We start from the raw sequence: 14794 nt of genomic DNA, 5'->3' as shown, positions 1-14794 counted from the left end.
TGAAGCTGATAGATCAAAACTAGTGCTTCAAAGCCAGGTCCAACACAGTGAGCTTAGGCTAGAAGGCCTAGCGAGATTAAAGGGGCAAACCATAGGCAACTGATAGGGGAGGCATAGGGGAGGGGCATGTGCCCCCCCTCTGACAGAGCCATCCCCACCACCGATGCTGCCGGTTGCATCTGCAGGTGCTCACCAGCTCCGTCCCCACCACTGATGCCAATGCTGGCTCCTTTGGGTGCCCCCCCAGACTCAGGAGGCACCAGTCACCCATGGCAGAGGCCAAGGAGGATGAGGCCTGAACAGAGGCAATAACATTAATGTAACACCCATAAGGCATGAGGCATGGTGTAGGGAAGGATTTGCCACACAATTAGCTCTAAGGCTTGAGTTGCACTGAGCAGTACGGGTATGAAGTGAGGCCCAGCGAGGGGGCCTGAGGATTAGCGAGGCTCAGCAAGGGGCCTGAAGACTAGTGAGGACTAGGGGGATGCTAGGGAACCCTAACAAGGGGTCAGCAGAATTGGGGATGGCAAAGGCCCGTGGGCAGCCTCCCTATTTATTATTGTACCATCAGGGCCTGGCAAGTGAGACAGGGAGGCACCCTAGGGGCACAGCAGTTATGTTCACAGAGACACCAGAGGGCATCACAGCCACCCCTTTTGGCACAACTGCCACAGATGCCTCTTCTGACAGAGGAGCCAGAGTTACACTTCAACATGTTTCCCCTTCTTTTAGACCTGGGTGCTGAACTTTGTGGAGGTTGATTGATCAAGCTGGTTCAATGTAAATGTGTTTGGAAGGAACAGAAGGGAAATTGTTCAACACCACCTAGTAGCATAGGAAGGGTAACTGTGAAGATGGTAGTGCAGCACAGGAATGACAACTTTGCATTAACCTGTTAAGCTCAACCTTATCCAATACTTACCAGAAACCTACTCTCTTCTAATCAATTTGAGAGGATCTGGAGCTCCATGAAAGAACTAGATTACAACTAGTTGGTCAGGAAAAAACTGGTGGAGGATGTGAAGGTGATGGGTAACTTGGGAGGAAGTGATCACAATATGATAGAATTCCAGATTCTGAGATGGGGAAAGAATGTGGTCAGCAAAATCAGGATGCTAGATTTCATGAAGGTAGATTTCATCTGACTCGAGGAGCTAACAGGCATGCTGTCATGGGAGGACAGATTGAAGGCACCCAGGAGGGCTGGGAGCTTCCAAGAGGCACAGTATTGGAAACCCAAGAAAAAATTGTCCAAACACAATGGAAGAACAAGGAGAATGACAAGAGGCCAATATGGCTGCACAAGGAACTTCTAAAATGCTTCAAATACAAAAGGAAAGTATCTAGGCAATGGAAGAATGGGCAGGTCACCAAGGAAGTGTACCAGGAAATGGGAAGGACTTCCAGGGACAAAATCAGGAAGACAAAGATAAAGAATGAGCAAAGGAGGTTAAGGACAACAAGAAGAGGTTCTATAAGCATGTCGGCCAGAAAAGAAGGACCAAGGAAGTTGTGGGTCCTCTGTTAACAAGCCAGAGGGAACTCCTAACCAAAGACAGAAAGAAGGCAGAGCTCCTTTGCCTCAGTTTTCACACAAAAAAATTAAGCTGCAGCCAAGCACCTCATAGGGATTATCTGGGTAAGGAAAAGGGCAAGCTGAGGGAAAAGATAACGAACGAGATGATCAGAGAGGTTTTGTTGGATCTGAATGAATCCAAGTCAGAGGCACTGGGTGAGCTTCATCCCAGGATCCTGAAGGAACTGACAGAGGAGATCTCAGAGCCCTTGGCAATGATCTTCATGTAGTTGTGGGAGATGGGCCAGGTACCAAAGGACTGGAAAAGGGCCAATATAGTGCCCTCATAAAAGGCAAGAAGGAAGACCTGGGACAGTATAGATCAGTTAGCCACACCTCAATACTTGGGAAGTTACTGGAGCATATCATAAGGAAGGCCATTTGCAAGCTTCTGGAGGAGGAAAGGCTGTTTGCAAGCAGCCAGCATGGATTTATAAAAAATAAATGGTCAAACAAATCTGATCTCTCCCTCTGACAAAGTAACTACTTTAGTGGATGAAGGGAATGCTGTGAATATAGCATATCTGGACTTCAGCAAGGCTTTTGACAAGGTCCCACATGAACTTCTTGTAAACAAATTGGAGAATTGTAAGCTAGATAAAACTACTACAAATTGGATAGATAAGTGGATCAATAGCTGCAAGCAAAGGGTAATTATTAATGGGTCCATGTCAGAATGGCAGCAGGTTTTGAGTGGAGTCTCACAGGATCTCTGTCCTTGGCCTGATGCTGTTCAACATGTTTATTAATGATTTAGATGCTGGCATAGAAAGTTTCTTGAGCAAGTTTGCAGATGACCCAAAACTAGGAAGGTTGTAAACACATTGGAGGATGCAAGCACAATTCAGTAGGATCTTGAGAATTGGAAAGCTGGACTACAGCTAACAGAATGAAATTCAATGCAGACAAATGAAAGGTGCTACACCTCAGGAGGAATAATCAAAAACAAATACAAAATGGGGGATACCTGGGTGGATGGCAGCTCTATGCTGCATGTCAGAACCAATCAACTATAACATTCTCTGATATTTATCAAAGAGGTGGAAGAAAGTCCATAACTACCCAATAGTTTTGCTGCCTCCATTATACAACACTCCCCCTACCCTGTGCTTGCTATTACAAAGTTCAGTTGTTTGGTTACTTTAGACCTCATTTCTCTCACAGGCATTATTTCAGAAGCAGCAGCAACACCACTGAAGTGCAGTTAAGTTGGGGAATCTCAGTGGTGCGTGTACAGAATCACTTCTTCCTTTTGCAGTTTGTGTTAATATCACCTTCCCCCCAGTGTTATTTATTTTTGCCTAATTTTCCTTTATTTCTGAGGTTTTAAAGGTGTCCTTAGAATTTAGCTTTCTGATCAGTATCCTTCATGATATTACAAATTGAAACAATGTTTATTGCTTAAACTCATCTTGAGATGGGTGGCGATGTGTGAGCATGACCACATTTATCTTTGGTCTCTGCAAAGTCAGCCAAACAAATTCAAAATGAGGAGCACAGCATCCCAGCTCATTACCAATTTCCACTCAGGTAGAAGTGTAACAGAGCATAGAAGGAACATTTAATAATCTGTTAATCCTAAAAATTTGGCAAGAACATCCTGAACATACCTAATTTACTGCGGTCTTTAAGCACAGGCAGGCATTAGCACATCTAGTAACAGTTAAACAAGGTCAAATGAAACCCCAAACAGCAAAATACCTTTGTAAGCAAAGTCATTTTCATTACAGCAGCACAGAGCCAAGTGTGTGAGGTGGACTGCAAAGTAAACTTGTACTACCATGAAGGCGGCAAAAGCACTGTGAGGATGCAGACTTCGTGATGTTGTGTTAAAACATTGCTGGCAGGTGTTATAAGATGATACAAAGACCTTGGAAAAAATAGGCCATGGACAGTGATTTTTTTCAGGACTGTTTTATATATTTTTGAGCTTTATTTACTTTTCAATAGCCATCTATTCATATATGCAGCTAGATTAATCCCTTTAACTATAAAGGAAACTGAACAATCATTGATATGACTAAAAAAAAAAAACTATTGATTTTATTCTGAATTGTATCCTTACCTTGCTTTTTGCCCTCAGGATATTTCTGTGTTGCTGGGCTTTCTGGTATCACCTCTGCCAACTCTTAAGAGTCTTCAATGGATGATCTCCTTTCACAGTCGGTTCCACTTTGCCCTGCCCGCTGCATCCATGTGGAAAGAGCTTGCCTGAGTCATTCTCTGAGGAGAGCTGTTTCTTGATTGCTCTTAGGAAAGGATAGATGCAACAGAATTGTTCTTTTATGGGTTTGTCAAGAGGCAATGTTGATGGGGCTCATACGTGTGCCATTGTAGAATTTCAACCTGGATTTTCTTTGCAGCAATACAATTTACAGTATTTCCTAAAGCTCCAGATATTCTGGGTAGATCTACTGTCATTTGAAAGTCCATGCTGTTGACACTTCAGCGTGTCTTTGTAGTATTTGAATCATTAGTTATGTAAAACATTCCCTTCTTTTCTTTTTTCTTTACAGCCCAAATGCAGCGAGTGAAGATGAAGGCAAACTCATTTCAGGAGGTATAATTTTTCATCCCCCTCTATTTTTTTATGCGTTTCCCTTTGTTTTGTGGTCTATTTCTTCTAACGCTTTCAATTTCTGTAACTGTTCTTCACTAATTTGCTGCTGTGACAAACATGGGCATCACAATTACACTCCAGTTCTGGTGAAACATGCTCACTCTGGCTTCAATTTTGATGCCTTAAGCAGTAAATCTGTAATTTAGTAAATTTGCCCAAAAGTGTGCTGCACCCATCTGACAAAGATGTCAGGCATGGCCTGACTGCATATTAGCCTGCAGCTTCTATTTTATTTCAATCAAATGTAATGAAGACATACCTCTCATGTTTTACTTTTCTTGTGGGCACAAGGTATTTTTCTAAACTCAGACTATTTATATTTTGCATTTCTTCTTCTCCCGTGCATACATATTGCTAAATAAGGAAACATTCCTCTCCTGTTGCTGAATTCAGGTGTTTCACTCCAATACTTCCTTTGAAGCACTTCAACCCCTTTCTTTGCTTACACTCTGTCAGTTATTTCATACCATTTCATGTTTGTTGGTACATGCTAGCTAGCAGTCAGAGTGTGTACTCAGATTCCTGGAGGGCTTCTCAAGTGGTTGCTACTAGCATAAGGTATAGCTTGTGCCCATGCTGGTTTGGATGAACACGACTTTGAATCCTCATTTTGCATTATGAACACACTCAAAGTTGGCCCATGATGCCCGGAAGAATCTTTGGTTTTAAGAAACCTCTGCATGGATTTGCATCATAACAGGGAGTGGCTTCTTGGACACAATCATTGCCAAAGTGACTTGTCTCTGATCAGCTACTCCAAAGACCTAAAAGAGAAAAATTACTATAATAGATGAATGGACTTTAAGCCTGGAAGGCACCATTAGATCTTCTGACCCAGGTATAAAACGGGTTATAGAATTTCAACTGCTTACTCTAATACTAAGACTAATAGCTTGATTTTGACTATTGCAAAGCTTCTATAAAAACACACAGTCTACATTAGAAAATTTCCCTTAGTAGCTTGTTTTAATGGTTAATCACACTTACTGTTAACTTCTGTGCCTTATCTTTCCACCTCCGTTTTCTTTTAGGAGTTTATTGGATTGGTCTTTTAAAGTCTCTCACTCTAAAGCATTTTTCCCAAATCATTTTTACTTTGGCACCATCTTAAGAGTGGATATAAGGGCTGCACAGAGGGTGGCATGTCTACATGTTCATTAATACACCTTTGCTACTCTACACTAAGTTTAGTACCTCTAATATGAGGTACTAGATAAAGGCACAGTAGCTGCACTAATGCACAGTAGCAAAGACAAACTTTTTTTGTGATGCTTAATGTGCAATAGACTAATTGTACTGCGCATTAGCATGGTTTTTGCCATGATGTGCTAATACATGGTAGAACAGTCCACTGCACATTAAGGCACCTCATGTAGATACACCCAGAGTGTACAGAAGGATTTGTCAGTCCAACAAGACTCAGGGAATATGTTGTGCATTTTTCAGCACCTCTTGAACTACAGTTTAAATATGTATTGACATGGGGCACTCCTGTTTGATATAAATGTTCTGCACTAGCCTTCTCACCAGGCTAAATATAATAGTGGGAAGAAATTTATGCTAAAACTCCCTGGGTAGAAAGGGTACAAGACTACCCTTGATCTCAGCCAGAAGACCAAGAAGAATATAAATACTTCCACATATTTCAACATCCCCTGAAAAGGTTTATGATACTCTGTCTCCAGAGGGTACTGGGTGATACATGAGTGCTTGCATTACATGCAGAGAACAACAGCCAGAGGCAGGTAATAAATATATTAAAAGAGCCGTTGTAGCAATAGAATATTAAATGCTGATTTTATTTTTTTAATGTACCGTAGTATGTTTGCTTGTTTCTGTGTCTTTAAAAATATTTAGGGCACCTGTTGATTTCTATTGGGATTAAATGTCAACTTACTGTGATCTTTCTAAGAAGTCTATCATATTTCTCTTCAATTTCTGAGGAGGACAAAAATAACTCATTATTAATATAAGGCAGTCCTGGAGACCTCTAAGTTAGGGATTAAAGTTTCCACTCTTTGCTGCAGATAATACTTTCCCTAATGCAGACTCTGGACTTTCTGAAGACAAAAACCAAAACAATACTATTCTTCCAGGCATCTCTACATTATACACAATTCTATGTTAATGGGACTACAAAGTCTCCCTTACTCCAAAGCCTGTGGAGTCAAAACAGATCTTCCCTGTGCACACACATTTTACAGCTGAGGGATGGGGATGAGTTTGCTTTTAGGACAAGAAATCAAAGCAGAACAAAACAGTCCATAAAGCCTCCATAAGAGAGCACCAGCTGTGTGTGTATCCATGACCTGCACCACCTAGAGCAGTGGTTCTTGACCCTTTCAGAGTCAAGCACCCTCCATAATGTTTTTGAATGTGGTGGTACCCCTGATTAAAAGCGACAATTTTGTGCTCAGTTTACCTCAGTGCTTCTCAAAGGAGTGCTGCTGCCTCTGGGTATAAGTGTCCTGTGTGTCTCATTCACAGTCAGACTCCGAAGGAAGGGCTGTAGCATGTGGATACACTCTTGCCTCTTCAGGGTTCTCTGATAACTCTCAAGCAGACAAAAGAGGTGGCTTGTGCTGCAGCCCTGGTTAAACTTCACCTTTCAATATGTTACCCCGTTTAGCCAACTCCTTATCCACCTCTGAATGTAGTATTGATCCCCACCCTCTCCAGTTTGGCCAATAATTTGCAATGAGGAACAGTACTAAAAAATCTGGTTAAATCTATATAGATTAAGTCTACTGCATTGCAACTATCCAAGAAGTCAGTTATCCTGTCACAGAAGGATATTAAACTGATCTGACACTCTTCCTCAGATGAACCTGTGTTGTGTTTTGTCCCATTTTCTGCTCAGGTCCATATCTTTGGGTATTCTTACCTTCAGTGTTGATTTTAGGATGTTACATACTATTGAAGTCAGGTAATTTCTGGAGTCCTTCTTCTTCCTCTTTATAAATAGGTGCTACATTTGCTATGTTCCGGTCCTACTAATTCAACTATACCCATGTAAGAATTTTGTTCTTAACCAGTGGTTTTTACTTCACTGAAGATTTTAATAAGTGGGAGGATCTTGTAAAGTACTTACTCACTTATAGAAATCCAAAGGTGAAGAAAAACAGGGTCAGTTTGAATCAGGAGGAAGGAATGTTAGGCTCCAATTTCCTCTTGGCTGATACTTCACCAATTTTGCATTAGTGAACTTGAAAGTCAAATTATTAAAAAACTGTGAGCTAGGTTTTGCTTAGCTGGTCCCTTGCCCCTAAGTCGTAGGGGACAGTATGGAGAGCCTCGGTCTTCTATGTTTCATGCTGGATAAACTGCAATCTTTGTACTCCCCTGTACTGCAGGGGTGAATTCCTCTGTGCTCCTCTCCTGTGGGTAACAAGGCATCCCAAAAAGGGTGAGAAGCAGGTGGGCCATAGCTGTCTCTACATGAGGCGAGGCTGGGCAGATAAAGATTTATCAGAAGACTTCTTTCCATATTTACAGGGAGCTCTGTTACACTGCCTGAAGCAGAGTGCTTCTTTCAGCTTCCTTAGGGAAAGGGCTAGCTTTATATTGTCACGCCTGTGGAGCTGTATGTATATGGCACTCATGAACCCTCAGCTGTAATGTAATTCCTGTGTGTAGGCTGGGTGGGGAGATGTTTTATACAGTTTTACAACCAGTGTACTGCATGCCCTAAGACAAATACCTGAATTCAAGCCAGCGCATATATTAGAAGTGAATTTTCCTATTGACTTATTTTAAAGACACTGTGATCATGCTGCCTGCCTGGTCCAGTTTCTCATTTGTTGTAAGTCAGTGCTGCCAGCACAGTGCAAATCATACAGCATTCTCCTCTGACAGGGAAGAGAGTACGAGCAGTAAGGTGTGAGGGTGGATTGGCTGCTCAGACTGATAAGATCTTCTAATGAACTGACACTCTTGAAGACCGCGTTGCAAAGAAATATGAGCTGGGCAAGGCATGTTGAATGCCGACATAAATACCAGGGCATCTGGTAGACTAAATTAACTGTGTGTGGTTTATAGGATGTTTGAAGCTTCTCAGAGTAGACTGTTCAGCAACACAAGCAACTAAAAGGAGTAAGAAGTTGCAGTTTGTCTCTTCCTATATCACACTATTAATATCTCATTATATTTTGCTTCTCTCTCTTCTGCTATTCATCTGTAGCTCTCAATCTCTCATGTGTTTTCTGAATCTCTTGGTACTGCCAACCTCAAGGATTAAAAAACAAGTCTGGTCACAAAAATAAAAAGAAATAATTGTTTTAATATTTTTGCAATTTAAAAGATTAATACATGTTGGGTGCATCTATATATTGCCGTAGGGCAGTAACTGTCTGTACTTCACCTTATGGGTGATGCACACTTAGATTTGCTGTAGTGGCACACTATAAATGGGGAGTATGCCGCTGTGGTGACATAGCTAGTGATCATGTGTAGACACACGTGATTGCTACATTGCCATAGCACACTGTGACATAGTGCACTGCTAAATCACCATAGGGCAATGTGTAGACATGCCCAATGGGTGCTATATTTGCATTCTGGTTTCTCAGCCTTCAGAGTGCACTTCCTGTTTTCAGGCATTTTTCCATAGGTAGGAAGGCTAGTAGCTTGCTTGTCTGTTTAAACGAAGCGGAGATTCTTGTAGAAGTTTTCTCATTCTAGCAGGGGTGGTTCAAGATATTATTATGGATACATTAGAAAAGGGGTGTAAAACTTACAACTGGCAGTCTGGATCTGGCCTGTGAAGCAATGCCATCAGGCTAATATGGCTCCTGGCAGACTAGGGAATTTGAAGGTGAAGTCTGCTGTTGGACACAGCTGTCAGCGGCGGGAGGACCTGACCACTTACCTGCCTCTCTCATGCCTTGGCGTAGCTGCTGCCTTGTTCCTCTGGTTCCTGACCCCTGATTCCTGGCTTCAGGCCCTTGTTTGTTACAGACTTCAGGCTCTTGTCTTGGAATCACAGTTCTGGCCACAACCCTAGTCACTGGGCTGAAACACCTATGTCTAATTCACATTATAGCTTAAGCAACCTCTAAACAAAGAAGGGAGGTATGGGGGGCTGTTTTAACTGCTTAGGCATGAAGTGTTGTGGAATAAGCTCTCCTGTAATGTTCTTGATGGATGCACTATGGAGTCTACAAAATCAAGTAGAGATCTTGTAGGCACACGCTTTCATCCCTACAGTGCTACCTCCAGCAGTTCTCCCCAAGCCTATTGCTCTGCCCTTACTGAAATTGCCAAAAGAAAAGAAAACTGATGCAGTGCTGCTCTACTATTGTTGTGACTGGCCTATCAACCTAGAGCCAAAAGACAAAATTATTTTTGGATATGCAAGTCTGTTTCTTTTCAAACCAAAACTGAATAATTGCAAGAAAATTTGGGGTTCAACTGTCTCTCTCCCTCTTCAGTAAATAAGGGTCCCTTCAGCCTTTTTTTTTTCCTTTGAACTATCATTATGACCCCTGGCTACTCCTCTTCCCTTATGAAGAATTTGCAGATAATTGATTCATGCTTTTACACAACAAAGCCTATTCTTTGTGCTCTATGGTTTCTACTCAAGTTTCTCCTCCACATTACCCTCTAGCTCAGCGATTCTCAACCTGCTGTGCAAACACCTGCACATGTGTAGGCAGCCATTGATCCTCTGTATCATGGTGTATGTGTAAAAGGTCCAGTCTGGTGCCTGACAACTCTGCTTGTACAGTGTCCTATCAACATCACACCAAGACTGTTGATACAAATGCCTAGGCAAGAGTATGGAGGCTGCCCAAGACATAACATCTTCTCTTTAGACCATTGAGGCAGCGTCCAAAGACCAGACCAAGTCCAGATATTCAGTGCCTCAGGGGTTTTAGTTTCTGCTAAACAGCAACACATAGAACTGCTGACTGCCTAATACCTCAGCAAGGGTGTGTTTCTGTTAGGGTGATGTCCTTTAACTTTTCTCCAACTAAGAAGTACCCACAAGACAGTGGAAGCTAGGGTATTGAGGTGTCTTATATTCACCTTACTCTGGAGGTTGCACCATTGTGATATTTTATAGGAGCTGTCCCACCATCAATAGTCCCACCGTGTTGCTGCAGGACCCTCCAGTCAGATACAGTCAATGGTCATACCCTGGCCTATCAACCTCCACATGATTCACAAGATAAACCCAGAGGTTTTAGAATCATAGAAAAGTAGGGCTGAAGGGGATGTCCAGAGGTCATCTAGTCCAACCTCCTGCCTGAGGCAGGATCATCCCTATCTAAACCATTCTATACAATGCATAATCTAAACTCTACGTAAGACTACCATCAACCCTGACACAACAGAGACTTAACACCTTAACTTGTTGCAGGTGAAGCAAGGGAACCATGGCAGCGAATGTGCTGTTTCTATGAAATGTTGTCAATACATGCTCAAGAGATCCCAGAGAGAGGGCCATGCCCCCTGTTACATAGGAAGGCAAACCCCCCTATGGTCTGTACTAATGTGACCAGGGCTAAAATTATTTTCTGAACCCAAATATGGTGACTGGTCTGACCATAAGAGAAGGGGCAATACTCTAGAGCCAGGAACCTCTGGCTTTGCCCATAGACATAGCTATCAAGGTATCAAATAGGCCTGTGTGCAGCGGGTAATATTTGCTTGGCTGATTTGTGGGACAGTGATTCAATTCGGTAATTTGAATAACTGTCCCGAATCGATTCGGCCAAATCTGATTTGGGCATTCAGCTGCTGCCTCCTACTGGGTGCTGCTGGGTGGGGATCCCTGCTGCCCTCCACTGTGAAATGTCTTAGAAACAACAAAATGAAGATGGAGGAAAAGGGGGTTGTTGTGATTTCTTACACTTGCCCAATCCTTAGCAGCAAGAGTCTTGTAAGCCTGATCCCAGACAACTGAATTTGGCAAAATAGCTTACACTTAGACATGAGCGGCAAGCCAAAGTGATCTTTTGCAGATCCTAGCTAGAGTCCAAGGAAAGGAGTAAATTGACTGCTAAGACTTCTGGTAATGCAATGACCTAACAAAATGATGCTTAAAAGATAGCAGGCTTTGGCAAGGTTAACTCCACCTTTAAAAGTGCCACCTGAGGATGAAATGACAGTAAAGGTGAAGGGGGCGGGGGGAAGAGGCAGCTTACTGTGGTAGTCAAGAGATGAAACCTGCTAGTGAGCTTATGTTGTTATACTCCCTGCTGTTTAATGTCATGTTTGTTAGTGGCTGTGTTATTAAGAATTCGCTCAGAGCTGAGGCATCTGCTTGCTTCATTCATTACCTGAATTCTAACTAACCAGTGTTGTGTAATACCAGCCTCTGTACAACATAACTGGTTCTAGCTGGCCTGGGCCAGAGCTTCTTAAAGAAGCTGCTGTGTGATAGCAGTGATGTCTGAGGCCCCTGACACAGGTTCGTAGATTCATAGATGTTAGGGTTAGACAGGACCTCAGTAGGTCATTGAGTCTGACCCCCTGCCCTGGGCAGGAAAGAGTGCAGGGGTCAGATGACCCCAGCTAGATGCTTGTCCAGTCTCCTCTTGAAGACCCCCAAAGTAGGGGACAGCACCACTGCCCTTGGAAGCCCATTCCAGATTCTGGCAAATTTTACTGTGAAGAAGTTCTTTCTGGTTACTACACTTAAGATGTGATTAAGTTGTTTTAGTAGTGACCTGGCCATACATTCAGTCTCCCACCCTCTGGAGCACACTGGGGTCCTGGCAGCCAGGGGAGCGCATCAGAGTCAAAAGCTCCCCTGTGCTCCTGTGGCTGGGAACCCCACCCAGCTAACCCAGGCTCCCAGCCCCAGGAGACCATGGCATGCTTCCTCAGCTGGGAGCCCCCATCAGCTGGGAGCTTCCCTCAGCAGTGAGATCCAGCCTTGGAGTGGGGGGTGTGTGTGGAGGGAGCCAAACTTTCTACTTGTGGATGCAGAGGGAGCCTGGGAGTCCAATAGTTGAATGGAAACATTTTAAAAGTATCAAGTTACCTTTCACTAGGTTTCCTCTCTGTGTCTTATGGCTTCCAAAAGGTAAATTAAAGAAAACTCACTGGGTGCATCCAGACAAGCGTGGCTGTGTGGTATGTGCCCCCACAAACACATCTGCAGCGCCACATACTGCAGTCACCTGTGTCCTCCTTGTCACAAGGGTGCACTGCCCATGTGTGTGCTGCTCCAGTTTTTTTCCCTGTGGGGTTTTTTTGACCCCTGAAAAGTGAGGTCAAGCTCTGCCCAGCAGGCCCTGCCCACCAGGCCTCCAGAACCCCAGGTAAGGCTGCTGGGGTAAGGTAAGGCTGCACAGTGCTGGCCCCATCCTTCCCTACGCAGCCGGGGGTAACTTGCCGCACGCCGAAGTGCATGGCATGGGCGTTCCCCTGGGGACATGCAGCTGCAGCACAAGGTGCAGCACTGCTACTTGTCCCCAAGGAACCAAACATCTGCGCTCATCTGGACGCAGCCATTGTGTCTGCTGGAAAAGTTCCTATCTTGCTCAGAAGCAAGTATAATTCAATGCAGATAAAGGGAAGAGAAACACTGGACCTGGAAGGTTTGCTTGAGTCTGGCAGGAGAATTACTTTTTGTGTCTGTATTATCCCACATATGCTTGATCAACTAGGCTGCTCAACTTACAGATATGATTAGCAAACCCTGGATCAGAAGTTAATTTTAGAAATCTCCCTAAAAGGAGCTCTTCAGACTTTTAGAGCATTCAAAATGGACTGTTTTGGCCTATGTTGCTTGAAAATGCAGAGCATAGGTTCAAAGGCAATTGAAGCAGCACTATAAATTAAAGTCCTAAAAATTCTTGTGCATATATGGAAACTATTAGTTTAAAGATAATGCTTTAGCATGCTGCAAAGTTGAAACTTTGCAAAACAAAACGATGCTGAGGTAAGAATTTCAGAGTACTAAACAATAGAGCAGATGGTGAGAAAGCTACTAAAAATATAATCCTTTTAATAATGGAAAATATCCAGTGCAATACATTGTTGGTCCTTTAAATGGGAACATGTTGGTTGGTATCCTTATTAAATATATTAATGACAGAACATTTAAGTTATTGATTAATACCAGAAGGGTTTTTTAAGCATTGCATTGTTCTCTTTAGTTCAGATGGTAAGAAAAGAATGCGTTATACTTGCAAGCTAAAAAAGAAGCCAGTATTCTTTCAGAGAAAACAGATCTTTATGTCCCATGCATTGCACAGGGGAATCATGCTTGGAGATGAATATCTCCACTCCTAAAAGAAAATTCTGTAAGTGTAACATAGATACAACAACTTTATGTTCTTCTAGACTGTGGCTTTTTTTTTTAATGGCAAGGGTTTATCTGTTTTGACTACGGTGACATTATGCAGTTCTTGACAGCTCAATTACCGGTATGGTAAATTGACAGAGACTGTTTTGTGGAAACTTCTTCATGTTCAGGAAGAGATATCACTGTCCTCTTAAAGTAATGTAAATAGTTTTCTGCTGTGTAACTGACAGGAGAGAGATTTCCCCACCCTTTGATTTTGGCTATATTTAGCCTGTTTATTTCTCTTTTTACTGCAAAGTTTGTGCATTACAGCCTACGATGCTGTTGCGTTAAAGGCTAAATGGATTTTTTATACTTGCTAATTACCTCAAGGTCTTTTAAAGCTCTCTCCACAAAATGCTGGTTTTGTGTTTTACTTGGTAGAGAACATGATAGGATAATACCTTTTCTCTTTGTCCTTCAGCAATTTTTTACCATTATGCTATCTCCTGGCAGCCCAGCCATTCTTTGAATAAACTGCCTTAAAACTTGTTTTAGATAAAATACTATGTTATTTTTTTTCAAACTAAAAACTTGATTTCTTTCTCTTTTCCCCCTTCCGGCGACCGAGGGAAAAAGGGGGAAAAGAAAGAGAGCAAAACAAAACGAAAAAATATAAAAAAGAACTTTTGGTTTTCAGAATGTGGAAATTTATAATGATTATATGATTATTGTTTTCAGTAAACACATTATTCTTGAAATAGGTCTTTTTAATCATTGAAAATGAAAGAACCAGTGCACCAGACTTGATTAAAATATATTTAAGTATGTAAATAAATCACAGGATAGTAAAGCAACCCTGTCAATCATAACCACATCAGGGCAAAGTTGGCTACTTTTTAATTTCTGAAGCTGTCTTTTCTGGTTTTGAGCTGTCTTATTTGTAAGCCTTTGACTTCAGACCTTGAACACCAAAGTCTTATCTGTTTACATGGACACTAAGGGATTTTGGCAGGAAGAGGAGCTTGCCTTGAACCTTGAATCTTTGGTGTAGGATCATTGTGAGGGGCATAAAACAAACGGAAAAAAATCTCTTTTCTTCTCCCCCATTAGAGCATTATAAAGGCAGTGCCTTCTTTAACAACTGCCCCTGTGTCGGATACAGCCGTAGTACTCAACCCTTTGAGACTCCAGGCATCTCCCTGGGGTCAAGGCTCAAGCACCCTCAGTAGACTCAAGGGACCCCTTGTTAGACTGAAGCACCCCATAGCAGACTCGAGGCACCCCTCAGTAGCCTCACGGCGCCCCTTGCTAGACTCCGGCCCCCCAGTGCAGCATGCAATGCTTTGAGTAGGGC

The sequence above is a fragment of the Crocodylus porosus genome, unplaced genomic scaffold (assembly GCF_001723895.1).
Source record: "Crocodylus porosus isolate Cpor-Errol unplaced genomic scaffold, CroPor_comp1, whole genome shotgun sequence".
In the NCBI taxonomy this organism is placed as follows: domain Eukaryota; kingdom Metazoa; phylum Chordata; order Crocodylia; family Crocodylidae; genus Crocodylus; species Crocodylus porosus.
This window is presented reverse-complemented; position numbering follows the sequence as displayed.